Genomic DNA, 25,115 nt, shown 5'->3' on the forward strand with positions numbered 1-25,115 from the left:
GCAGTGTATCTGTACTGTTTAGCAGTATATCTAGTATATCAAGTATATAAATTCAGAATAATCCAGATAATGCCGAGTATTATGTTTAGTGATTAAGTTTTCCTTAGATCGTCATTATCATTGTTGCTCAGTTAAATGTTACATGTTAAATGTTTTAAATACGTTCTGCATATTGTGGTATGAATGACTGTTCATTATTGTGTTTATTTGTATTAAGTTTGTTCAAGATCAAGTATCAGACCAGTTCTCAAATATGCTGCTCTTTTCGAAATTAAGACAGATCACAACTAGAAAAGGGGTACTCGAAGAAGCCGTTCCTATTCCTCCTAGGGACACTCCAGGGTACTTCATGTATCATAAACATGGCTTAGACGCTATATTATTTCTTGATTTATGGGTAGACTACACCAAGGGATTACCAGAAAGTCAGAGGTGGCCCGCAGCTGGGACCTGGGATGCAGAGTGCATCATGAAAGTAGAGGAAGAGTTATGGAAAAGGAAAGTCAGACAGTCACAGAAAGACGCCGTTGAGTTATGGCGTAAAGAATCTCATAGACGTACAGAAAAAGCACTCCGACAGGAAGAGAAAAATAAAGAGAATTCAAATAAAGTCCGAGAAAATCTATTAATTGAAGAAGGTACACGAGTGAAATCAGAACAAATAGACAGACAAAGAAATGCCCTTATGAATGGTATGTATCCCCTCCTGGCCGAGGGATTACCTAAGGCTACTCCGGAAATACCAAAAGACTTGCCACCCCCATTGTTTCCAATAAAAATACATCCTAAGGGGCATCCTAGAACCGCAAAAGATGTTTTTCTTTCCTCATATTTAGATGACGCAGCTCCCGAGTACGCTAATCCCGCCCCACATAGACCGCCAGCCAGGGAGGTTCAACGCCAAGATCCTGTATCTGTATCTCTACAGCAACAAATCCTGACACAAGTTCCGGCAAGCACATCTGTTTCTACATCGGTTCCTACAGCTACTTCTATAGCTGTGTCCACACCTATAGTTGCTGTATCGCGTTCAACGAATCCTTTCACGCCCGATACCCCAGATGGGGCTACGGGAGGTGCTACCAACATTTTTTCTACGCCACCCAGAGTAAATAAACTTACCTTTCAAGAATCAGCACATTCACGTACCCCCAAACTCATAAATGCCCGCACGCTTAAGGAACTTCTTATAGATTGTAGATATGACCCTGTGCCCGGCAAAGAGGACGAAATGATCATGGCATCATTACGTATCAGACGAGCCGCGGTGTATTTAGGGAAGATACCAGGAATGACTGTGCATCTAGATAATATATATCATTTTGTCCAAACAGGGCGAGATTCTGAATGTATTAACAGAGCTATGGAATACCAGAAAGTGGAGATACAGGGGGAACTGTTACGTTTCCTCATAAATTGTGTGATCAGAAATCAAGACCGACCGGGGGTAGACCCGGAAGCAATGCAAATTCTTACCAGATGGAGCCAGAATATATCAGAAGGGAGACATGATAAGCAAAATTGTATAATAGCCATGTGCCGAAAGATCCGTAAAGAAATAGAACGCCTACAGGAAGAAAGATTAGCGGTAGACCAGTTCGAACAAAGCGAGGAGGAAGGATCAGGACTGCCCACAGGACAGTCAGACACCATAGCCTATGTAGGTAGAGGAAGATCTTGTAATAGTACTAGATGTCTTATTGACCCGATACGTCCGATATGTCCAGATAATAACAGGAATTTCCAAACACCTATAATACATATAAGGTCCCCCGAGCATTCGTTCCAAGCCGCTGACAAATTACTCCGAGAACGAAGGGGTTATCATTTTCTCGATTCTATGGATGAACAAGAATTAGCCAGGTCAGCCGTTCATTGGGTTGACAGTCCCGGAAAGTATGGTGATGATACAGTAGCACACACATTTTTGAATCTCACCCCAGATGAACAGCGTTTAGCTGGGATTTATATGATTCAACAACTCCTTATACTATATCAGAGTCAGCATTCAGATCCTGGTCCCTTACCTGATATATTGACTGAATTACTCACAAATAGATGGAGAGGTTCAGGTACTAAATTAATTAAAGAAATACTAGAATCAAGAAAGCAGTACATTCTTTTTGTATGCCCAGAACATGTCTCATTGCCCATCAAGGAAAGAACCACGTATTACATGGACAGACAGAATCCCTTACGAGAAGTACACCTAATAAAAGGCGAGGACAATGAGTTTAAACGCGTATTTGTATATACGCCCATATCGAAAATAGAATTGTTACAAATGAAGAAAGTGGTACCCAGTCATGACAAAGACCCAGCAGGTTTCCACCGAGAAATTAAAGACATGTTACTCATGGGAGAGTATACCTATCCCGACATTATGACAATATTAAAGGTATTGATGCCTGCTGGCATTTATGAAAAACTCAAGGAAAAAGAGTGGGAGGTGGGAGACCAAAAGATAGAATGGTCAGCACTAGAAGCAGAAGAAAAGGCCCGAACTGCAGGAGCAGGGCTTGGGGATAAAACTAAAGCACTACCAGGTTTACTAGTACAGGTACTGCCACGTTTATTAACTACGAAAAAGGAAGACTGGGGTACAATTTCAGCCTGTAAACAAAAGCAAGATGAAGACACTAGTGATTTCTATGCCCGATTTGAAAAATGTTTTGGTATAAATAGTGGCATAAAAGCAAGTAGCGAATCATACCCACATCTGTTTGTGACAAAATTAGTTGAAAATTCTTTACCCCAAGTGAAGAATAGAGTATTAAAATTCGAGAGTACCTGGCAAGGTAACACCCCATCACAAATGTTACAAATGTTACAGTACCATCACAATAGAATTAGAGAGGAACAAGAACATGAACAAAGACGCATGAAAGACACGAAAATGAAAATGCTAGTCTCCCAGACAGTTCCAGCTGAAGGACATAAAAAGGGTACGACACATTCCGGTGATTCAGCAGGTCCTGTAAAAGGGACATGCAACTATTGTAAACAGCCAGGTCATTACATACACGATTGCCCAGTACTGAAGCGTAATATCGCCACAGGTAAAACACAAGAAAGACCACGGCCACTTAGACAGGATCAGAATGAACAAGGAGCCCCGCAGCATGCACAGTCCATGCCAGCTCCACCACAGTCTATACAGTTTGTGCCAGCTGCACCAGCGCTGCCTGTTACAGCCACACAAACCACGACACGACAGCTGTACCAGACCGCACAGTATGACTATCCTGATTATCAACGATACGCATGAACCAGCCTAGAGAGGGAAGTTGACTTACCCCTTATTGAGGTCCCTGTAGACCAAGAAGGACCTTATGTACATAGTGAATTATTAGGCCAAGATAGAAAATTTTTACTTGATACAGGGGCAAGTCGAACAACTATAAAACGTAGTGAAGTTCCAGGGGCACCCCTCTCAGGCTCACAGAATATTTCCCTTGGTTTTTCAGGAAAACCTATTGTTAATGAAGTATCACAGCCTCTTCCACTTACGATAGGACCTTTGACCCGAACTACAGATTTATTGCTTACTAAATCATGTCCAGAAAACTTGTTAGGTATAAAAACACTGAAAGCTCTAGGAGCTATAATATGTTGTTCTCCGGAGGGAGTAAGATTGTTTTTACGTGATTTTAAAGGTCACTATGTGTCTAGAGACATGGATCCCCGACTGCAGACTTTACCTCCACATCTATGGGCACAAGGCCCTACTGATGTTGGTTGCATGAATATTACGCCATATCGAGTTACACTAAAGGCAGGAGTGGTACTACCACGAATGCGACAATACAAGTTACCACCAGATGCTGTAGTGGCTTTACTGCAAATCATTGACGAGCTCATTGCCCAAGGAGTGGTTGTGGAAACAGACTCCAATGTATGTAATTCCCCGATAATTCCGATTCTTAAACGAACAGATCCTAAGGCCCCGCCAGTATATCGATTGGTTATTGATCTGCGCGAATTAAACAAATGCATTGTGCCACAATTCCCTGTGGTCCCAGATATCTCGTCATTACTGACAGCTATTGATTCCGAAGCAACATTCTTTACCGTAATTGATCTCAAGAATGCCTTTTTCAGCGTCCCAATAGATCCGGAAAGCCAATACTTGTTCGGATTTAGTTTAAATGGACGTAGCTTTAAATTCTCACGCGCACCTCAAGGATTTACAGAAAGCCCCAGCATCTATAGCCAAGCACTGAAACGAGAACTCGACAGTATCCACATGCCAGTTAACACTGCCTTGCTTCAATATGTCGATGATCTGCTGATCACCGCTAGAAGCGAACCCGAATGTGAGAAAGCATCACTGACAGTTTTACAATTTCTAGCCGAAAAGGGGCACAAGGTGTCCCCTTCTAAGCTGCAATTCTGTGTCCAGCGAGTTGTTTATCTTGGACACTCGCTGTCCAAGGAGGGAAGGCAGCTTACACCCGACCGCATTCAGTTAATAGCTAACATGCCAATACCCAAGACACAAAAGGAGGTGCGGGCTTTCATAGGCCTCACTTCATATTGTAGACAGTGGATCCCTCAGTATGCATTTCTAGCAAAACCACTCATTCAATTGACAACACAGGAGGCAGCCACATCGACTGTTCTCCCTTGGACTCAGGAACATACACAAGCTTTTGAAAGCCTAAAGAAAGCCTTATGCCAAGCACCTGTTTTAGCAACACCATGTTACAATAAACAGTTTACACTCTTTGTTACAGAGCGCGAAGGTACTGCCTTGTCAGTACTCACACAGGAACAAGCAGGATCACATAAACCATGTGCTTATTTTTCTAGTACATTAGATCCCGTAGCTCAGGCTTTGCCTGCATGCCTAAAATCAGTGGCAGCAACAGCTTTAGCAATCAGACAAAGCGATGCCATAGTGTTAGGACATCCATTGACAGTTCAAGTACCACATGCAGTAGAGGTTCTTGTGAATCGAACGCAAACACAACACTTGACTATAGCGCGACTTACAGGGTATGAATTAACATTGTTTCAGCCACATATAGAAATCAGACGCTGTAACACATTGAATCCTGCCACACTTTTACCTGTAATCGGAACAGACCCACTAGCTCATGACTGTATTGAAGTTATTACAATTACGACGAAACCCAGACAATACTTGACGGATGTCCCATTGCTAGACCCAGACCTGACGTTGTATGTAGATGGTTCATGTATGAGAACAAGTACAGGAGAGTTAGTGGCCGCTTACGCAGTCACAACAGATACTGAAATCATTGAAACAAATTGCATAAATACCTTGTCAGCTCAAGCCGCAGAGCTCATCGCTCTGACACAAGCCTGTATTCAAGCCACAAATAAAAAAGTCAACATATACACTGATTCACGTTATGCATTCGGAGTTGTACATGACTTCGGCGTGCTGTGGCGAGAGAGAGGTTATTTAACTTCTCACGGTGCCCACATTCAGCACGGACCCCTCATCCATGCCTTATTAGAGGCAATACATCTACCAACTGCAATATCAATTATGAAATGTAAAGCTCATACGAAAGTTACTGATATCATTTCCCAAGGCAATGATCTAGCTGACAGAACAGCTAAACAGACTGCTCAAACTCAGACATCCGACATGACAAAGACAATAGTCCCGACGCCAACACATTGTATGACGATTAAAGATCCTACTCTTGACATAATTGACATACAGACACATGCTACACCAGACGAAATAAAGAAATGGACTGAATTAGGAGGGATCCAAACGGATCAGGGATGGATGACGAAGGAAAAATCTGTGTGGTTCCTTCCTGATTCAATGGTCCAAGTTATAATTAACACTATACATAGTCCAGCGCATCTAGGAGAAAAAGCTATGCTAGACAGCATTCAACACATTTGGTTCAACAAACATTTACGAGCAGCAGCTAAACAAAAGGTTCGTACCTGTATGATCTGTTGTCAGTTCAACCCAGGAAAAAGCGTTCCCGTAGAACAGGGTGGATTTCAGCCTCCTGATCACCCTTTTGAAGTCCTCCAGATGGATTATATCCAGATGGAACGATGTCGAGGATTCAAATATATTCTCGTAGTTGTCTGTGCTCTTTCCCGTTGGACAGAGGCATACCCGGTTTCAGATTACACTGCCCCGACTACTGCCAAACAGTTGGTTCGAGAATTCTTCCCACGATACGGTTTACCACGTGTTGTCTACTCAGATAACGGCCAGCCGTTCTCATCCGAACTAATGAAACACGTTTCACTTTTGTTAGGCTATCAGTGGAAATTCCACTGTGTCCGACACCCCGAGGCAGCAGGTCTCGTAGAAAGACATAATCAGATCCTGAAAATCAGATTGTCCAAAATATGCAGAGAGAAAGGTGTCGACTGGGTAGTAGCGTTACCCGTTGCACTCTTTTACATGAGAATGGTAGCACACTCTCGAACAGGGCTATCCCCGTATGAGGTGATCTTTGGCAGACCACCAAATATGTGGGGGACGCCTATACCACGCAAAATAACTGATATTGACTGTAATATGCTGACAGATTACTTGGCTTCCTTGATGTCTGCACTACAATCTTGTCGTTCACAGGTAGCTGCAGCTTTTCCTGACAACACTGAGGTGAAACCCCATGACGTAGTTCCGGGAGACCTGGTCTTAGTGAGGAACTTCGATCGGAAGACTCAGCTGGATCCTAGGTGGAAGTCGCCGCAACTTGTCTTGCTCACCACAAGGACAGCCGTGAAGATCGAAGGCAGAAAAGGCTGGGTTCATTCAAGTCATATCAAGAAATTTCATGGACTACCATCGGATGTGAATACCACACCTCGTGTGTCTTCACCCATTGACTCAAAACTTCCTTTGGTTGAAACGAGTAATTCCGAACTATATAAACTAAAACTCAGGTCTAATCAGTCAAGCAATTTGATTGTTTAAGTCCTCTCCAAGGTGAAGCGGTTGAATTGTCTCTGACATGTATCCCTTAGACCTGAATAGAGAACACACCCGAAAAATGTTGAAACGACAGGTGTACTGTAAATCACTGCGTAGTCATTGCACAGTGACGTTATTAATTTTGTTTTTCTTAAGTCTTTTAATAATTACTGCAAGTATATTGTTGCACATATATTATCCTATTTCTAGACACGTTTATAATGTTACTGCTGAACATTCTTTTAGTGAATTACCTCCGCTTGAGTTGTCTTATAGATTTGCGCTGCGCAATAACACGTTTATTAGTATGTTACATCATTCCCATCAGGTTAGCAATGCTACAAATTGTTGGATATGTGGCCGACTCCCTCCCTATCAGAATTATAAAGGAATTCTACCTCTCTTTCCATACCCGTTCACACACAACGGCTCCTGTGGAGCATGGTTTAGTTTAATTAATTCCCTGGATTCGAATTCTGCAGTTTATCAAGATAACTGGGTATGGGGAAATTTGAACCTAGTTTTACTTAAAGTCTGCTATCCTAACAAGGAGGGACTTCCCCAGAGAACAGGAACTGATCTAGAAAATGAAGTGTATGGATTAGGTAATTTTACGCTTAATCTTATGATCCTAAATGTCGAATCCGAAGCTACTCCAATCTTGCCCGCTATGTCAATATTTCCAGTAAAAGGTGAATTATGTGTAAGAAAGAATGGTTCCATACATATGGGCCATAGTAGATGCACCACTGTAGTAGAATTTAGTGATCAGGGCAAGTCTACATTTAGAGCTTCCCGCCATTCCTATTTCATATGTGGTCAGACGGCATATGTACGTTTGCCTCTAGATTGGGATGGTACTTGCTACATTGGATTCCTTTTGCCACCTGTTTTCCTAGCTCCTCCTGATTATCACAGAAATACTCATTTAGTATATAATAGAGTGAGGAGAGATCTCCCGATAGTCGATTACACTGAAACAGCATGGGAAAAATACACAGATTTCAATAAAGGTCTCTTTCCCTATATAGGTACCGTTACTAATAGTAAGCTGATACGTAGATTAACTAGAACCCTTGAAGCAGTAGTGAACGAAACTATTTCCGCCTTAGGCAATTTAACAGAAGAGCAGTCTGCTATGCGGATTGTTGTGCTTCAAAATCGTCTTGTCCTTGACGTCATCCTGGCCGATAGGGGCGGAGCCTGTAGGGTCATCGGATCAAGCTGTTGCATTTTCATACCAGAAAATTCGCCATCTGTATATAAAGCCATAACTCGCCTTCATAAGATTGTAAGCCAGATACACCAGAATCCAGGCACCTGGACTTGGTCCGGTTGGTTTTGGAGTGTATTATCTACCTTTGGATGGAAGGTCCTATCCTTCCTAGGTATTGGCCTTCTCATACTATTCAGTTGCTGTCTATGTCTACAATGTGGACCAGCGATCTGTGGTCTGTGTGCCACATCGTGTATTCCACCACCAAGATTTCATTCATCCCGGAAGAAAAAAGAAGAACAAATGATGCTATATGAACAGATCAATGGATTGATGAAGATTGATATCTCTTAACGGGCAAGTAGGGGACAAGGAGGGAATGTGGAAATATGGATTTTTCTGATCAGTTATGTCCCCTATCTTGGACCCCAACGGTTTCATGTATGAATCACAAGTACATGTATGTGCCCTCCAGTTCCAGTTATGAAGACGCAAACACATGTGCGTCCACCGTCAACATGTCCTCTTTCAGATCCGCCATGAATAGGCCGGATATTCCATTCCTAAGTACGAAAGGCCACCGGCTTTATATGGTTCACTTATGCCATTTTACAGTCCAGGCAAGTAGGCCCTGATTCTGTCATCAAGCTCTTCTTGCCTTCTGCTTCTGAAAGCTCCAGTCTGAGCCTGCATCTGTGACCATGAACTTTGTCTCATTCCCTGCGCGGCCCACGAAGGCTGACATCAGCCTGTTGCCTGCCAAAAACTGTATTTCACCTTCGAAATTATCTGCTTCGTTCCCTGCCCAATGCATTCCTGTCTAGTAGTTTAAGTAAACATTCTTCCAGCTACCGAGCAAAGGCCCGGCTTCTCTGTCTTTATGCAAGTAATTCATAGCCCTATTATTATGGAAGATTTCTGCCCTCGCATCTAGTGTAGACACTTAGACGCTTGTACACGCACTAACAGTCAGTATAGTCAGTATAGAATAAGATTCTACTCTAAGAGACCTCTCTTTTGGATAACATAGTTCTTTAAACATAGGATGTTAGATATGATTTGGGATTAGGTTGACTTGACCCTCCAGACTTCTGTCGCCACATGTAGAGCTAAATGTCAAGTCCCCTTCACCCCCTAGTTGCACGTCAATGACACGTCATGCTGCTGCGCGCGCATTTCTGCCAAGTATTTCTGCTGACATTGCGCAATTCTTTCATGGAACCACCCTATTATGACATCACATCTGATGACGTTCTTTAATCACACCCAGTTACGCCTACTTTTGCTACGCACGTATATCTTATCTACACTATCAATTGTTACGCCTCTTGCATTTGCTTCACTGTAATGCCTATTGTATAAAAGTAATTAATTATCAATAAAGTATGTACTTCACTTCCTGAACCTTCGTGGTGATGGAACTTGGAGCAACCGATTCGAATCGACCATTGGAATAAAGCCCATTCCGAACCTCTAATACCACGGATTCTGCCTCTTATTTACTGAGCTATTTTTATTATGTTTCTGTATCAAATTAAGTCCCGGTAATTAAATTATTTACCACAAGATGAGGAAAAGTGAACATGGACCACATTCATAGGTTAGAGAAATACATTTAATAGGTTGAATGGTTTTGAAAAGTGAACTTCGAGCAGTAATTGTTGTTTTTTAAATTGCAAAGAAATTAAAAATGAATGTGGGATTGGAGGCACACTCTGAGCAGAAAAGCACCATAAGCTGCTATGGTGCAACTCAAGATGGTGAATAGAACCTTTAATATGATGATGCTCTTCTTTTGCTAGTTTTTTCGATTCACCTTTTATTGTAAGTAGCTGATACAGCATTTTTTGCAGCTCTTCAGTTTATGGTTATCATGTGAGAACACTGTTTTCATCATATTTATTATTCTACAAATGTATTTTTAAATGCACTGATGTGGTGTTTGCATGAAATGCAAGATGGCACATCATGGAATGTTTAAACTGAGCATCGCGTAGGATATGTGATATTTGGCACCCAGAGGAGTAGGACACGTAGATCCTATAAGAAGTAAAGACTCTCTAGCAAGGGCCGTCCATACTCTGAGTTTAAACTTTACTTTTTGTGAAATGGTTTATGAAAAACAACACGGCTGCTCCAGGTGAGGCTCGAACTCACAACCTCGGCATGGCTCAGTGCAAGTACTGCTGTATAAGTACCACGCGCTAACCGATTGCGCCACTGGAGCTCTCTCTTTTCACATCTCCCCAGGTGAGCCATCTACAGCTGACCAAGTAGATGACAGACACTGCTCCATCATTCACTGTGCAAGATCGACTCACATGCTAGCATGTTATCATGACTATTAAAAATACAGTCCAAACGGAATAGATTCTATAATTGTCCTATAACATATGCTCTGTCTATTCAAAACCCCATAGAATTATATCTTGACAGTTCTGACAAAGTCTAGGGGAATCTTATGAATATTTGTAATTAGCACATAGTAAGAATTTCCCAAAAATGAAATGTAGGTCCCTAATTGGGGGAAGATGTGGAATGTGAGATCTTGCCTCAGCTGTTTTTTTTCTTTTTTAGGTACAGTATATTGACACTTCAGTACCTTTTGTGAAGCAAGGTTTCAGATGGGGCTGTAGGGCAGACGAGGTGGCCGAGTGGTTAAGGCGATGGACTGCTAATCCATTGTGCTCTGCACGCGTGGGTTCGAATCCCACCTTCGTCGGAAAGCCATCAGAGTCTCTTTTGATGGCCAGCATTTCTTGTAGTATAATTACACTCTCTTTCAAGACAGAGCCAGGATCCGCTAGATGGGATCATCTGACTCTTCCATTTTAACAAATATGTCAAATAAAGTGAAGTATTTTGTGCGTAATAGAAATTAGATCTTTCATGGAGTTTCCAGAGGATTGCCTTTCACTCACTCCTGGCTTATTAACCAGTTTGGATAAATAGATTGATAAGAAAGCAGCTCTTACTCCTAAAGTTTAGGCCGTCTCAAATGAATGACTGTTAACATATGTCTGCCCCACAGAGACAGATCACTTCTAATAAGTGGGTTCTCTATATGTCACTGATTGCAGACATACTAACTAGAGCTATCGGTATGGTCTTGAATGTGAAAACTCTTATTTTCTCATATGAAAATGTAGTTTTTCATACTTCCAAGAAAAGTGCCTTAAGCATGGTCTTCAATGTGTGCGCGCACGTGGACATTCATATGCAACTACGTTTCCATACAGAGTCTCAAAATCATAGATATATTCATACCTCAGTAAGAATACATGTTGCAATTTACATCCTGCGTGCAGACTGGCCTTGTAGCTCAGAGGCAGAGCACTGGTCTTGTAAACCAGGGGTCATGAGTTCAAGCCTCATCAGGGCCTTTTTACATGAGTCTTTCTGTATGTTGTTTTCAAGTCATTCTTCCCTGGAGTCACACCTTGCTTTAGGATTGCTTATTGCCAAGCTTCCCTTTCCTGCTTTCATATTATCAAGAAAATATCATGAAGATCATTGAATTATAAATTATTGCCTCACCCCTTCCGATCGCCTGACGAACGCCTGACAAACGCCATTCTCACCCTGCCGGGCAAAGCCAAATAAGCCATGCATATTTACAGTTCCTTTGAAAGGCAGAGCGAGGACTAGGACCTCTGTTCCGACTGAATCTGCATCCACAGAAAGGATGTTATAAGGCACTACAAATTTCACCAAGGAGATGTGAAATTCTTCACCCATAAAATACTTTTTTTCCCAGATACCCCGGCTCTTAGGCAAATGAGGTTACTCCTCAAAACCCCACCCCCACTCACCATAAATATCCTTCTCTCCTGCTGTCCATTCAAATGATACAAGGTATCTTGTACATAGAGAGAAAGGGAGAATAGGCAGACTTGCTTCAAAGATTTGGTGACCTTGGATGGGTGGGTTGAATGAATAAGTGAACCTGGTTTCTGGGAAAGGAGTATCGAGATGAAGATGAGGAAAAGTGAACATGGACCACATTCATAGGTTAGAGAAATACATTTAATAGGTTGAATGGTTTTGAAAAGTGAACTTCGAGCAGTAATTGTTGTTTTTTAAATTGCAAAGAAATTAAAAATGAATGTGGGATTGGAGGCACACTCTGAGCAGAAAAGCACCATAAGCTGCTATGGTGCAACTCAAGATGGTGAATAGAACCTTTAATATGATGATGCTCTTCTTTTGCTAGTTTTTTCGATTCACCTTTTATTGTAAGTAGCTGATACAGCATTTTTTGCAGCTCTTCAGTTTATGGTTATCATGTGAGAACACTGTTTTCATCATATTTATTATTCTACAAATGTATTTTTAAATGCACTGATGTGGTGTTTGCATGAAATGCAAGATGGCACATCATGGAATGTTTAAACTGAGCATCGCGTAGGATATGTGATATTTGGCACCCAGAGGAGTAGGACACGTAGATCCTATAAGAAGTAAAGACTCTCTAGCAAGGGCCGTCCATACTCTGAGTTTAAACTTTACTTTTTGTGAAATGGTTTATGAAAAGCAACACGGCTGCTCCAGGTGAGGCTCGAACTCACAACCTCGGCATGGCTCAGTGCAAGTACTGCTGTATAAGTACCGCGCGCTAACCGATTGCGCCACTGGAGCTCTCTCTTTTCACATCTCCCCAGGTGAGCCATCTACAGCTGACCAAGTAGATGACAGACACTGCTCCATCATTCACTGTGCAAGATCGACTCACATGCTAGCATGTTATCATGACTATTAAAAATACAGTCCAAACGGAATAGATTCTATAATTGTCCTATAACATATGCTCTGTCAATTCAAAACCCCATAGAATTATATCTTGACAGTTCTGACAAAGTCTAGGGGAATCTTATGAATATTTGTAATTAGCACATAGTAAGAATTTCCCAAAAATGAAATGTAGGTCCCTAATTGGGGGAAGACGTGGAATGTGAGATCTTGCCTCAGCTGTTTTTTTTCTTTTTTAGGTACAGTATATTGACACTTCAGTACCTTTTGTGAAGCAAGGTTTCAGATGGGGCTCTAGGGCAGACGAGGTGGCCGAGTGGTTAAGGCGATGGACTGCTAATCCATTGTGCTCTGCACGCGTGGGTTCGAATCCCACCTTCGTCGGAAAGCCATCAGAGTCTCTTTTGATGGCCAGCATTTCTTGTAGTATAATTACACTCTCTTTCAAGACAGAGCCAGGATCCGCTAGATGGGATCATCTGACTGTTCCATTTTAACAAATATGTCAAATAAAGTGAAGTATTTTGTGCGTAATAGAAATTAGATCTTTCATGGAGTTTCCAGAGGATTGCCTTTCACTCACTCCTGGCTTATTAACCAGTTTGGATAAATAGATTGATAAGAAAGCAGCTCTTACTCCTAAAGTTTAGGCCGTCTCAAATGAATGACTGTTAACATATGTCTGCCCCACAGAGACAGATCACTTCTAATAAGTGGGTTCTCTATATGTCACTGATTGCAGACATACTAACTAGAGCTATCGGTATGGTCTTGAATGTGAAAACTCTTATTTTCTCATATGAAAATGTAGTTTTTCATACTTCCAAGAAAAGTGCCTTAAGCATGGTCTTCAATGTGTGCGCGCACGTGGACATTCATATGCAACTACGTTTCCATACAGAGTCTCAAAATCATAGATATATTCATACCTCAGTAAGAATACATGTTGCAATTTACATCCTGCGTGCAGACTGTCCTTGTAGCTCAGTGGCAGAGCACTGGTCTTGTAAACCAGGGGTCGTGAGTTCAAGTCATTCTTCCCTGGAGTCACACCTTGCTTTAGGATTGCTTATTGCCAAGCTTCCCTTTCCTGCTTTCATATTATCAAGAAAATATCATGAAGATCATTGAATTATAAATTATTGCCTCACCCCTTCCGATCGCCTGACGAACGCCTGACAAACGCCATTCTCACCCTGCCGGGCAAGCCCTGCCGGGCAAAGCCAAATAAGCCATGCATATTTACAGTTCCTTTGAAAGGCAGAGCGAGGACTAGGACCTCTGTTCCGACTGAATCTGCATCCACAGAAAGGATGTTATAAGGCCCTACAAATTTCACCAAGGAGATGTGAAATTCTTCCCCCATAAAATTCTTTTTTTCCCAGATACCCCGGCTCTTAGGCAAATGAGGTTACTCCTCAAAACCCCACCCCCACTCACCATAAATATCCTTCTCTCCTGCTGTCCATTCAAATGATACAAGGTATCTTGTACATAGAGAGAAAGGGAGAATAGGCAGACTTGTGCTTCAAAGATTTGGTGACCTTGGATGGGTGGGTTGAATGAAGAAGTGAACCTGGTTTCTGGGAAAGGAGTATCGAGATGAAGATGAGGAAAAGTGAACATTGACCACATTCATAGGTTAGAGAAATACATTTAATAGGTTGAATGGTTTTGAAAAGTGAACTTCGAGCAGTAATTGTTGTTTTTTAAATTGCAAATAAATTAAAAATGAATGTGGGATTGGAGGCACACTCTGAGCAGAAAAGCACCATAAGCTGCTATGGTGCAACTCAAGATGGTGAATAGAACCTTTAATATGATGATGCTCTTCTTTTGCTAGTTTTTTCGAGTCACCTTTTATTGTAAGTAGCTGATACAGCATTTTTTGCAGCTCTTCAGTTTATGGTTATCATGTGAGAACACTGTTTTCATCACATTTATTATTCTACAAATGTATTTTTAAATGCACTGATGTGGTGTTTGCATGAAATGCAAGATGGCACATCATGGAATGTTTAAACTGAGCATCGCGTAGGATATGTGATATTTGGCACCCAGAGGAGTAGGACACGTAGATCCTATAAGAAGTAAAGACTCTCTAGCAAGGGCCGTCCATACTCTGAGTTTAAACTTTACTTTTTGTGAAATGGTTTATGAAAACAACACGGCTGCTCCAGGTGAGGCTCGAACTCACAACCTCGGCATGGCTCAGTGCAAGTACTGCTGTATAAGTACCGCGCGCTAACCGATTGCGCCACTGGAGCTCTCTCTTTTCACATCTCCCCAGGTGAGCCATCTACAGCTGACCAAGTAGATGACAGACACTGCTCCATCATTCACTGTGCAAGATCGACTCACATGCTAGCATGTTATCATGACTATTAAAAATACAGTCCTTAGATTCTATAATTGTCCTATAACATATGCTCCGTCTATTCAAAACCCCATAGAATTATATCTTGACAGTTCTGACAAAGTCTAGGGGAATCTTATGAATATTTGTAATTAGCACATAGTAAGAATTTCCCAAAAATGAAATGTAGGTCCCTAATTGGGGGAAGACGTGGAATGTGAGATCTTGCCTCAGCTGTTTTTTTTCTTTTTTAGGTACATTATATTGACACTTCAGTACCTTTTGTGAAGCAAGGTTTCAGATGGGGCTGTAGGGCAGACGAGGTGGCCGAGTGGTTAAGGCGATGGACAGCTAATCCATTGTGCTCTGCACGCGTGGGTTCGAATCCCACCTTCGTCGGAAAGCCATCAGAGTCTCTTTTGATGGCCAGCATTTCTTGTAGTATAATTACACTCTCTTTCAAGACAGAGCCAGGATCCGCTAGATGGGATCATCTGACTCTTCCATTTTAACAAATATGTCAAATAAAGTGAAGTATTTTGTGCGTAATAGAAATTAGATCTTTCATGGAGTTTCCAGAGGATTGCCTTTCACTCACTCCTGGCTTATTAACCAGTTTGGATAAATAGATTGATAAGAAAGCAGCTCTTACTCCTAAAGTTTAGGCCGTCTCAAATGAATGACTGTTAACATATGTCTGCCCCACAGAGACAGATCACTTCTAATAAGTGGGTTCTCTATATGTCACTGATTGCAGACATACTAACTAGAGCTATCGGTATGGTCTTGAATGTGAAAACTCTTATTTTCTCATATGAAAATGTAGTTTTTCATACTTCCAAGAAAAGTGCCTTAAGCATGGTCTTCAATGTGTGCGCGCACGTGGACATTCATATGCAACTACGTTTCCATACAGAGTCTCAAAATCATAGATATATTCATACCTCAGTAAGAATACATGTTGCAATTTACATCCTGCGTGCAGACTGGCCTTGTAGCTCAGTGGCAGAGCACTGGTCTTGTAAACCAGGGGTCATGAGTTCAAGCCTCATCAGGGCCTTTTTACATGAGTCTTTCTGTATGTTGTTTTCAAGTCATTCTTCCCTGGAGTCACACCTTGCTTTAGGATTGCTTATTGCCAAGCTTCCCTTTCCTGCTTTCATATTATCAAGAAAATATCATGAAGATCATTGAATTATAAATTATTGCCTCACCCCTTCCGATCGCCTGACGAACGCCTGACAAACGCCATTCTCACCCTGCCGGGCAAAGCCAAATGAGCCATGCATATTTACAGTTCCTTTGAAAGGCAGAGCGAGGACTAGGACCTCTGTTCCGACTGAATCTGCATCCACAGAAAGGATGTTATAAGGCCCTACAAATTTCACCAAGGAGATGTGAAATTCTTCCCCCATAAAATACTTTTTTTCCCAGATACCCCGGCTCTTACGCAAATGAGGTTACTCCTCAAAACCCCACCCCCACTCACCATAAATATCTTTCTCTCCTGCTGTCCATTCAAATGATACAAGGTATCTTGTACATAGAGAGAAAGGGAGAATAGGCAGACTTGCTTCAAAGATTTGGTGACCTTGGATGGGTGGGTTGAATGAAGAAGTGAACCTGGTTTCTGGGAAAGGAGTATCGAGATGAAGATGAGGAAAAGTGAACATGGACCTCATTCATAGGTTAGAGAAATACATTTAATAGGTTGAATGGTTTTGAAAAGTGAACTTCGAGCAGTAATTGTTGTTTTTTAAATTGCAAAGAAATTAAAAATGAATGTGGGATTGGAGGCACACTCTGAGCAGAAAAGCACCATAAGCTGCTATGGTGCAACTCAAGATGGTGAATAGTACCTTTAATGTGATGATGCTCTTCTTTTGCTAGTTTTTTCGAGTCACCTTTTATTGTAAGTAGCTGATACAGCATTTTTTGCAGCTCTTCAGTTTATGGTTATCATGTGAGAACACTGTTTTCATCATATTTATTATTCTACAAATGTATTTTTAAATGCACTGATGTGGTGTTTGCATGAAATGCAAGATGGCACATCATGGAATGTTTAAACTGAGCATCGCGTAGGATATGTGATATTTGGCACCCAGAGGAGTAGGACACGTAGATCCTATAAGAAGTAAAGACTCTCTAGCAAGGGCCGTCCATACTCTGAGTTTAAACTTTACTTTTTGTGAAATGGTTTATGAAAAACAACACGGCTGCTCCAGGTGAGGCTCGAACTCACAACCTCGGCATGGCTCAGTGCAAGTACTGCTGTATAAGTACCGTGCGCTAACCGATTGCGCCACTGGAGCTCTCTCTTTTCACATCTCCCCAGGTGAGCCATCTACAGCTGACCAAGTAGATGACAGACACTGCTCCATCATTCACTGTGCAAGATCGACTCACATGCTAGCATGTTATCATGACTATTAAAAATACAGTCCAAACGGAATAGATTCTATAATTGTCCTATAACATATGCTCTGTCTATTCAAAACCCCATAGAATTATATCTTGACAGTTCTGACAAAGTCTAGGGGAATCTTATGAATATTTGTAATTAGCACATAGTAAGAATTTCCCAAAAATGAAATGTAGGTCCCTAATTGGGGGAAGACGTGGAATGTGAGATCTTGCCTCAGCTGTTTTTTTTCTTTTTTAGGTACAGTATATTGACACTTCAGTACCTTTTGTGAAGCAAGGTTTCAGATGGGGCTGTAGGGCAGACGAGGTGGCCGAGTGGTTAAGGCGATGGACTGCTAATCCCGTGTGCTCTGCACGTGTGGGTTCGAATCCCACCTTCGTCGGAAAGCCATCAGAGTCTCTTTTGATGGCCAGAATTTCTTGTAGTATAATTACACTCTCTTTCAAGACAGAGCCAGGATCCGCTAGATGGGATCATCTGACTGTTCCATTTTAACAAATATGTCAAATAAAGTGAAGCATTTTGTGCGTAATAGAAATTAGATCTTTCATGGAGTTTCCAGAGGATTGCCTTTCACTCACTCCTGGCTTATTAACCAGTTTGGATAAATAGATTGATAAGAAAGCAGCTCTTACTCCTAAAGTTTAGGCCGTCTCAAATGAATGACTGTTAACATATGTCTGCCCCACAGAGACAGATCACTTCTAATAAGTGGGTTCTCTATATGTCACTGATTGCAGACATACTAACTAGAGCTATCGGTATGGTCTTGAATGTGAAAACTCTTATTTTCTCATATGAAAATGTAGTTTTTCATACTTCCAAGAAAAGTGCCTTAAGCATGGTCTTCAATGTGTGCGCGCACGTGGACATTCATATGCAACTACGTTTCCATACAGAGTCTCAAAATCATAGATATATTCATACCTCAGTAAGAATACATGTTGCAATTTACATCCTGCGTGCAGATTGGCCTTGTAGCTCAGTGGCAGAGCACTGGTCTTGTAAACCAGGGGTCATGAGTTCAAGCCTCATCAGGGCCTTTTTACATGAGTCTTTCTGTATGTTGTTTTCAAGTCATTCTTCCCTGGAGTCACACCTTGCTTTAGTATTGCTTATTGCCAAGCTTCCCTTTCCTGCTTTCATATTATCAAGAAAATATCATGAAGATCATTGAATTATAAATTATTGCCTCACCCCTTCCGATCGCCTGACAAACGCCATTCTCACCCTGCCGGGCAAAGCCAAATAAGCCATGCATATTTACAGTTCCTTTGAAAGGCAGAGCGAGGACTAGGACCTCTGTTCCGACTGAATCTGCATCCACAGAAAGGATGTTATAAGGCCCTACAAATTTCACCAAGGAGATGTGAAATTCTTCCCCCATAAAATACTTTTTTTCCCAGATAACCCGGCTCTTAGGCAAATGAGGTTACTCCTCAAAACCCCACCCCCACTCACCATAAATATCCTTCTCTCCTGCTGTCCATTCAAATGATACAAGGTATCTTGTACATAGAGAGAAAGGGAGAATAGGCAGACTTGTGCTTCAAAGATTTGGTGACCTTGGATGGGTGGGTTGAATGAAGAAGTGAACCTGGTTTCTGGGAAAGGAGTATCGAGATGAAGATGAGGAAAAGTGAACATGGACCACATTCATAGGTTAGAGAAATACATTTAATAGGTTGAATGGTTTTGAAAAGTGAACTTCGAGCAGTAATTGTTGTTTTTTAAATTGCAAATAAATTAAAAATGAATGTGGGATTGGAGGCACACTCTGAGCAGAAAAGCACCATAAGCTGCTATGGTGCAACTCAAGATGGTGAATAGAACCTTTAATATGATGATGCTCTTCTTTTGCTAGTTTTTTCGAGTCACCTTTTATTGTAAGTAGCTGATACAGCATTTTTTGCAGCTCTTCAGTTTATGGTTATCATGTGAGAACACTGTTTTCATCATATTTATTATTCTACAAATGTATTTTTAAATGCACTGATGTGGTGTTTGCATGAAATGCAAGATGGCACATCATGGAATGTTTAAACTGAGCATCGCGTAGGATATGTGATATTTGGCACCCAGAGGAGTAGGACACGTAGATCCTATAAGAAGTAAAGACTCTCTAGCAAGGGCCGTCCATACTCTGAGTTTAAACTTTACTTTTTGTGAAATGGTTTATGAAAAACAACACGGCTGCTCCAGGTGAGGCTCGAACTCACAACCTCGGCATGGCTCAGTGCAATTACTGCTGTATAAGTACCGTGCGCTAACCAATTGCGCCACTGGAGCTCTCTCTTTTCACAACTCCCCAGGTGAGCCATCTACAGCTGACCAAGTAGATGACAGACACTGCTCCATCATTCACTGTGCAAGATCGACTCACATGCTAGCATGTTATCATGACTATTAAAAATACAGTCCTTAGATTCTTTAATTGTCCTATAACATATGCTCTGTCTATTCAAAACCCCATAGAATTATATCTTGACAGTTCTGACAAAGTCTAGGGGAATCTTATGAATATTTGTAATTAGCACATAGTAAGAATTTCCCAAAAATGAAATGTAGGTCCCTAATTGGGGGAAGACGTGGAATGTGAGATCTTGCCTCAGCTGTTTTTTTTCTTTTTTAGGTACAGTATATTGACACTTCAGTACCTTTTGTGAAGCAAGGTTTCAGATGGGGCTGTAGGGCAGACGAGGTGGCCGAGTGGTTTAGGCGATGGACTGCTAATCCATTGTGCTCTGCACGCGTGGGTTCGAATCCCATCTTCGTCGGAAAGCCATCAGAGTCTCTTTTGATGGCCAGCATTTCTTGTAGTATAATTACACTCTCTTTCAAGACAGAGCCAGGATCCGCTAGATGGGATCATCTGACTGTTCCATTTTAACAAATATGTCAAATAAAGTGAAGTATTTTGTGCGTAATAGAAATTAGATCTTTCATGGAGTTTCCAGAGGATTGCCTTTCACTCACTCCTGGCTTATTAACCAGTTTGGATTAATAGATTGATAAGAAAGCAGCTCTTACTCCTAAAGTTTAGGCCGTCTCAAATGAATGACTGTTAACATATGTCTGCCCCACAGAGACAGATCACTTCTAATAAGTGGGTTCTCTATATGTCACTGATTGCAGACATACTAACTAGAGCTATCGGTATGGTCTTGAACGCGAAAACTCTTATTTTCTCATATGAAAATGTAGTTTTTCATACTTCCAAGAAAAGTGCCTTAAGCATGGTCTTCAATGTGTGCGCGCACGTGGACATTCATATGCAACTACGTTTCCATACAGAGTCTCAAAATCATAGATATATTCATACCTCAGTAAGAATACATGTTGCAATTTACATCCTGCGTGCAGACTGGCCTTGTAGCTCAGTGGCAGAGCACTGGTCTTGTAAACCAGGGGTCATGAGTTCAAGCCTCATCAGGGCCTTTTTACATGAGTCTTTCTGTATGTTGTTTTCAAGTCATTCTTCCCTGGAGTCACACCTTGCTTTAGGATTGCTTATTGCCAAGCTTCCCTTTCCTGCTTTCATATTATCAAGAAAATATCATGAAGATCATTGAATTATAAATTATTGCCTCACCCCTTCCGATCACCTGACGAACGCCTGACAAACGCCATTCTCACCCTGCCGGGCAAAGCCAAATAAGCCATGCATATTTACAGTTCCTTTGAAAGGCAGAGCGAGGACTAGGACCTCTGTTCCGACTGAATCTGCATCCACAGAAAGGATGTTATAAGGCCCTACAAATTTCACCAAGGAGATGTGAAATTCTTCACCCATAAAATACTTTTTTTCCCAGATACCCCGGCTCTTAGGCAAATGAGGTTACTCCTCAAAACCCCACCCCCACTCACCATAAATATCCTTCTCTCCTGCTGTCCATTCAAATGATACAAGGTATCTTGTACATAGAGAGAAAGGGAGAATAGGCAGACTTGTGCTTCAAAGATTTGGTGACCTTGGATGGGTGGGTTGAATGAAGAAGTGAACCTGGTTTCTGGGAAAGGATTATCGAGATGAAGATGAGGAAAAGTGAACATGGACCACATTCATAGGTTAGAGAAATACATTTAATAGGTTGAATGGTTTTGAAAAGTGAACTTCGAGCAGTAATTGTTGTTTTTTAAATTGCAAATAAATTAAAAATGAATGTGGGATTGGAGGCACACTCTGAACAGAAAAGCACCATAAGCTGCTATGGTGCAACTCAAGATGGTGAATAGAACCTTTAATATGATGATGCTCTTCTTTTGCTAGTTTTTTCGAGTCACCTTTTATTGTAAGTAGCTGGTACAGCATTTTTTGCAGCTCTTCAGTTTATGGTTATCATGTGAGAACACTGTTTTCATCATATTTATTATTCTACAAATGTATTTTTAAATGCACTGATGTGGTGTTTGCATGAAATGCATGATGGCACATCATGGAATGTTTAAACTGAGCATCGCGTAGGATATGTGATATTTGGCACCCAGAGGAGTAGGACACGTAGATCCTATAAGAAGTAAAGACTCTCTAGCAAGGGCCGTCCATACTCTGAGTTTAAACTTTACTTTTTGTGAAATGGTTTATGAAAAGCAACACTGCTGCTCCAGGTGAGGCTCGAACTCACAACCTCGGCATGGCTCAGTGCAAGTACTGCTGTATAAGTACCACGCGCTAACCGATTGCGCCAATGGAGCTCTCTCTTTTCACATCTCCCCAGGTGAGCCATCTACAGCTGACCAAGTAGATGACAGACACTGCTCCATCATTCACTGTGCAAGATCGACTCACATGCTAGCATGTTATCATGACTATTAAAAATACAGTCCAAACGGAATAGATTCTATAATTGTCCTATAACATATGCTCTGTCTATTCAAAACCCCATAGAATTATATCTTGACAGTTCTGACAAAGTCTAGGGGAATCTTATGAATATTTGTAATTAGCACATAGTAAGAATTTCCCAAAAATGAAATGTAGGTCCCTAATTGGGGGAAGACGTGGAATGTGAGATCTTGCCTCAGCTGTTTTTTTTCTTTTTTAGGTACAGTATATTGACACTTCAGTACCTTTTGTGAAGCAAGGTTTCAGATGGGGCTGTAGGGCAGACGAGGTGGCCGAGTGGTTTAGGCGATGGACTGCTAATCCATTGTGCTCTGCACGCGTGGGTTCGAATCCCATCTTCGTCGGAAAGCCATCAGAGTCTCTTTTGATGGCCAGCATTTCTTGTAGTATAATTACACTCTCTTTCAAGACAGAGCCAGGATCCGCTAGATGGGATCATCTGACTGTTCCATTTTAACAAATATGTCAAATAAAGTGAAGTATTTTGTGCGTAATAGAAATTAGATCTTTCATGGAGTTTCCAGAGGATTGCCTTTCACTCACTCCTGGCTTATTAACCAGTTTGGATTAATAGATTGATAAGAAAGCAGCTCTTACTCCTAAAGTTTAGGCCGTCTCAAATGAATGACTGTTAACATATGTCTGCCCCACAGAGACAGATCACTTCTAATAAGTGGGTTCTCTATATGTCACTGATTGCAGACATACTAACTAGAGCTATCGGTATGGTCTTGAATGTGAAAACTCTTATTTTCTCATATGAAAATGTAGTTTTTCATACTTCCAAGAAAAGTGCCTTAAGCATGGTCTTCAATGTGTGCGCGCACGTGGACATTCATATGCAACTACATTTCCATACAGAGTCTCAAAATCATAGATATATTCATACCTCAGTAAGAATACATGTTGCAATTTACATCCTGCGTGCAGACTGGCCTTGTAGCTCAGTGGCAGAGCACTGGTCTTGAAAACCAGGGGTCATGAGTTCAAGCCTCATCAGGGCCTTTTTACATGAGTCTTTCTGTATGTTGTTTTCAAGTCATTCTTCCCTGGAGTCACACCTTGCTTTAGGATTGCTTATTGCCAAGCTTCCCTTTCCTGCTTTCATATTATCAAGAAAATATCATGAAGATCATTGAATTATAAATTATTGCCTCACCCCTTCCGATCACCTGACGAACGCCTGACAAACGCCATTCTCACCCTGCCGGGCAAAGCCAAATAAGCCATGCATATTTACAGTTCCTTTGAAAGGCAGAGCGAGGACTAGGACCTCTGTTCCGACTGAATCTGCATCCACAGAAAGGATGTTATAAGGCCCTACAAATTTCACCAAGGAGATGTGAAATTCTTCACCCATAAAATACTTTTTTTCCCAGATACCCCGGCTCTTAGGCAAATGAGGTTACTCCTCAAAACCCCACCCCCACTCACCATAAATATCCTTCTCTCCTGCTGTCCATTCAAATGATACAAGGTATCTTGTACATAGAGAGAAAGGGAGAATAGGCAGACTTGTGCTTCAAAGATTTGGTGACCTTGGATGGGTGGGTTGAATGAAGAAGTGAACCTGGTTTCTGGGAAAGGATTATCGAGATGAAGATGAGGAAAAGTGAACATGGACCACATTCATAGGTTAGAGAAATACATTTAATAGGTTGAATGGTTTTGAAAAGTGAACTTCGAGCAGTAATTGTTGCTTTTTAAATTGCAAATAAATTAAAAATGAATGTGGGATTGGAGGCACACTCTGAACAGAAAAGCACCATAAGCTGCTATGGTGCAACTCAAGATGGTGAATAGAACCTTTAATATGATGATGCTCTTCTTTTGCTAGTTTTTTCGAGTCACCTTTTATTGTAAGTAGCTGATACAGCATTTTTTGCAGCTCTTCAGTTTATGGTTATCATGTGAGAACACTGTTTTCATCATATTTATTATTCTACAAATGTATTTTTAAATGCACTGATGTGGTGTTTGCATGAAATGCATGATGGCACATCATGGAATGTTTAAACTGAGCATCGCGTAGGATATGTGATATTTGGCACCCAGAGGAGTAGGACACGTAGATCCTATAAGAAGTAAAGACTCTCTAGCAAGGGCCGTCCATACTCTGAGTTTAAACTTTACTTTTTGTGAAATGGTTTATGAAAAGCAACACGGCTGCTCCAGGTGAGGCTCGAACTCACAACCTCGGCATGGCTCAGTGCAAGTACTGCTGTATAAGTACCGCGCGCTAACCGATTGCGCCACTGGAGCTCTCTCTTTTCACATCTCCCCAGGTGAGCCATCTACAGCTGACCAAGTAGATGACAGACACTGCTCCATCATTCACTGTGCAAGATCGACTCACATGCTAGCATGTTATCATGACTATTAAAAATACAGTCCAAACGGAATAGATTCTATAATTGTCCTATAACATATGCTCTGTCAATTCAAAACCCCATAGAATTATATCTTGACAGTTCTGACAAAGTCTAGGGGAATCTTATGAATATTTGTAATTAGCACATAGTAAGAATTTCCCAAAAATGAAATGTAGGTCCCTAATTGGGGGAAGACGTGGAATGTGAGATCTTGCCTCAGCTG

General features: G+C 41.4%; 12 non-coding genes across 12 annotated transcripts; 6 read left to right on the top strand and 6 right to left on the bottom strand.

The window, feature by feature from the left end:
- Positions 1-10,273: 10,273 nt before the first annotated feature.
- TRNAI-UAU (transfer RNA isoleucine (anticodon UAU)) lies at positions 10,274-10,368 on the bottom strand. The gene is made up of 2 exons: positions 10,331-10,368; positions 10,274-10,309 (listed from the first exon to the last, which is right to left on the bottom strand). It is a non-coding gene; the product is annotated as a tRNA-Ile (tRNA).
- A 413-nt stretch (positions 10,369-10,781) lies between these two features.
- Positions 10,782-10,863, top strand: TRNAS-GCU (transfer RNA serine (anticodon GCU)). The gene has a single exon. It is a non-coding gene; the product is annotated as a tRNA-Ser (tRNA).
- Positions 10,864-12,684: 1,821 nt separating this feature from the next.
- On the bottom strand, positions 12,685-12,779 carry TRNAI-UAU (transfer RNA isoleucine (anticodon UAU)). The gene is made up of 2 exons: positions 12,742-12,779; positions 12,685-12,720 (listed from the first exon to the last, which is right to left on the bottom strand). It is a non-coding gene; the product is annotated as a tRNA-Ile (tRNA).
- A 413-nt stretch (positions 12,780-13,192) lies between these two features.
- Positions 13,193-13,274, top strand: TRNAS-GCU (transfer RNA serine (anticodon GCU)). The gene has a single exon. It is a non-coding gene; the product is annotated as a tRNA-Ser (tRNA).
- Positions 13,275-15,062: 1,788 nt separating this feature from the next.
- On the bottom strand, positions 15,063-15,157 carry TRNAI-UAU (transfer RNA isoleucine (anticodon UAU)). Its single transcript has 2 exons — positions 15,120-15,157; positions 15,063-15,098 (listed from the first exon to the last, which is right to left on the bottom strand). It is a non-coding gene; the product is annotated as a tRNA-Ile (tRNA).
- A 1,077-nt stretch (positions 15,158-16,234) lies between these two features.
- On the top strand, positions 16,235-16,306 carry TRNAT-UGU (transfer RNA threonine (anticodon UGU)). Its single transcript has one exon. It is a non-coding gene; the product is annotated as a tRNA-Thr (tRNA).
- Positions 16,307-17,466: 1,160 nt separating this feature from the next.
- Positions 17,467-17,561, bottom strand: TRNAI-UAU (transfer RNA isoleucine (anticodon UAU)). Its single transcript has 2 exons — positions 17,524-17,561; positions 17,467-17,502 (listed from the first exon to the last, which is right to left on the bottom strand). It is a non-coding gene; the product is annotated as a tRNA-Ile (tRNA).
- A 1,084-nt stretch (positions 17,562-18,645) lies between these two features.
- TRNAT-UGU (transfer RNA threonine (anticodon UGU)) lies at positions 18,646-18,717 on the top strand. Its single transcript has one exon. It is a non-coding gene; the product is annotated as a tRNA-Thr (tRNA).
- Positions 18,718-19,868: 1,151 nt separating this feature from the next.
- Positions 19,869-19,963, bottom strand: TRNAI-UAU (transfer RNA isoleucine (anticodon UAU)). Its single transcript has 2 exons — positions 19,926-19,963; positions 19,869-19,904 (listed from the first exon to the last, which is right to left on the bottom strand). It is a non-coding gene; the product is annotated as a tRNA-Ile (tRNA).
- A 1,077-nt stretch (positions 19,964-21,040) lies between these two features.
- Positions 21,041-21,112, top strand: TRNAT-UGU (transfer RNA threonine (anticodon UGU)). The gene has a single exon. It is a non-coding gene; the product is annotated as a tRNA-Thr (tRNA).
- A 2,341-nt stretch (positions 21,113-23,453) lies between these two features.
- On the top strand, positions 23,454-23,525 carry TRNAS-UGA (transfer RNA serine (anticodon UGA)). The gene has a single exon. It is a non-coding gene; the product is annotated as a tRNA-Ser (tRNA).
- A 1,162-nt stretch (positions 23,526-24,687) lies between these two features.
- TRNAI-UAU (transfer RNA isoleucine (anticodon UAU)) lies at positions 24,688-24,782 on the bottom strand. The gene is made up of 2 exons: positions 24,745-24,782; positions 24,688-24,723 (listed from the first exon to the last, which is right to left on the bottom strand). It is a non-coding gene; the product is annotated as a tRNA-Ile (tRNA).
- Between the last annotated feature and the right edge of the window lie 333 nt (positions 24,783-25,115).

The sequence above is a fragment of the Triturus cristatus genome, chromosome 12, assembly GCF_964204655.1.
Source record: "Triturus cristatus chromosome 12, aTriCri1.1, whole genome shotgun sequence".
In the NCBI taxonomy this organism is placed as follows: Eukaryota; Metazoa; Chordata; class Amphibia; order Caudata; family Salamandridae; genus Triturus; species Triturus cristatus.